Below are 2,447 nucleotides of genomic sequence, written 5' to 3' on the forward strand. Positions count from 1 at the left end.
GGGGCGGGGCGAGGGAGGAGAGCCTCCCTGGAAGGGCAGGTTCGCAGGTGACCCCGCCCCTTCCGGTTGGCTCCGCCTCTGCACTCCACTTCTCCAACTTCTGCGTCTAGGGCGCCGGAGCCCGCGGATGGAGACCTCCACCTACACCGTCCCCTGCTGGTCGGCCTGGGTAGAGCAGGGCGCTGTCCCCTGAGAAGCTTTGGTGTTTTTAAGTCATGCTGTCCCGGAACCACTAAAGAGTTTGTAATAAACTAATATGAGAGTAAAATAGAGAATATACATATTTCTCTAAGTAGCGCTGATGGCTTACCGATGTAACACAGATAGCCTGTTGGTATAACACAATACTATCCAGGATCTCCAGGTACAGAAGGAGTAAGCTATTGATTCATTTCTTCCCTCAGTGAATGAAGTACTAAGGATTTGATCTGGCGGGAAGATTAAAAAGAAAAAATGATTTCAAAGTGTCATAAATGCTGTACTCTAATGTAAATAAAACAGGGTAGTGTTACAGAGTAAGGTGAAGAGAACTGATTTAGGACAGATATCTGAGACAAGGAGCCAAGCATGCAAGAAACTGGTGAAAAACCTTCCAAACAGAGAAAACAGCTAATGCAGAGATCTGAAGGTGAAAGGAAAGTGAAAGGCGCTCAGTCGTGTCCGACTCTCTGCGACCCCATGGACTATACTGCGGTGGGATTCTCCAGGCCAGAATACTGCAGTGGGTAGCCTTTCCCTTCTCCAGGGGAACTTTCCAACCCATAGATGGAACCCACGTCTCCCGCATTGCAGGTGGATTCTTCACCAACTGAGCTGTCAGGGAAGCCCTAAAGGTGAGAGGGGCTTGGCTCATTTCTTGGCACAGAGAGAAGGCCAATGAGACCGGGAGGGATGGGTTGTGGAGATGAGGGGCACAAGATAAAGATGCTGGAGTAGACTAAGGAACGTGAAACCTGATAGAACCGTCGTTGAGATTTCTGTGCTTTTGGACAAATTAATCTTTCAAAAATCTCTGAAATGAGTATAATGTTTTACCTATCTCATAGGGATGTCTTGAGTAGTAAAGAACACAGTGTCCTCTAAGCTGTTAACACATGTGTGCATGCTCAATCGTATCTCACTCTGGCAAGAATACTAGACTGGGTTTCCATTTCCTTCCGCAGGGGCTTTTCCAAACTCAGGGATCAAACCCATGCATCTCCTGCACTAGCAGGCAGAAACTTTACCATTGAGCCGCCGAGGAAGCCCCCAGTATTCAACAGTGTTATTTTAAACTATTTATTTTAAGGGTAGTAATGACCTCAATTTTTGTGGTACAGGTCCACATTGCTATAGCTCTTCTCAGCATTACTCCTGGGGAGAATTTATAGTTGTTTCAACAGAATCAGTCACATTCCTGACTCCATTTGCTGTCATCTCATCCAGCAGCTCTGATGTTTGAATTTATATAGGTATATCCTATGTATGCACATGAAGTTCAAATTTAACTACCAAAAATTTTGTTAGGAAATTAAAATATTAGAAAATATAAAAGCTGTCTTCGAATTTACTGGGAAAAAATCTTATGGCCATTGTGTGAATATTCTATTCTGATTTTTCCAAATATAACTGGAAATTTCAGTTAGACGATAAACAAGGAAGGTGGATTGAGCAGGGTTAGTCCCTTCTCCCACTCAGTTGCAATTATTCTGGTCAAACTAGTCCACCCATACCAGAGTATTTCACGTCTGACATCAAGAAGTAAAGACGAGAAGAGGCAAGGAAGGAAAAAGGCACCTCAGATTGATTCAATTCAATAAATATCTATAAGTACTGGTGTATTAGTTCAACATACACCATTTTAAACTCCTTTAGCTCTTATTCACCCATCTGGCAAAATTCCACTTCAGCTGAACTTCCTATCTATTTTCTCTATGCCTACAACAGAACAGTCCTGTTCCTTTTTTATCCACACCTCTAAGACTGTATCCCTGTCCATCAGAAAATGTAACTTAATTGGTAAGTGTACATTCATAAGTATGTTTAAATGCAACTAAATGTGTCTTTTCCCCCAATAGAGAACAAGAGAACTCTAAGAGAACAAGAACTATGACTATTTCTTGTTCATTATTGTATCCTCAGAAGATGGCTTTACACACACACACACACACACACACACACACACACACGTGTATATGGACTGTACATCCTTTGTCTTCCACTGTCTCCCAGAGTTTGCTCATATTGACGTCCATTGAGTTGGTGATGCTATCTAACCATCTCATCCTCTGCCACACCCTTCTCCTTTTGCTTTCGATCTTTCCCAACATCAGGGTCTTTTCAAATGAGTCAGGTCTTTACATCTGGTGGCCAAAGTATTGGAGCCTCAGCTTTAGTATTAGTCCTTCCAATGAATATTCAGGGTTGATTTCCTTTAGGATTGACTGGTTTGATCTCCTTGCAGTCTT

The sequence above is a fragment of the Moschus berezovskii genome, chromosome 9, assembly GCF_049115385.1.
Source record: "Moschus berezovskii isolate FMDL1 chromosome 9, NW_MosBer_1.0, whole genome shotgun sequence".
Classification (NCBI taxonomy): domain Eukaryota; kingdom Metazoa; phylum Chordata; class Mammalia; order Artiodactyla; family Moschidae; genus Moschus; species Moschus berezovskii.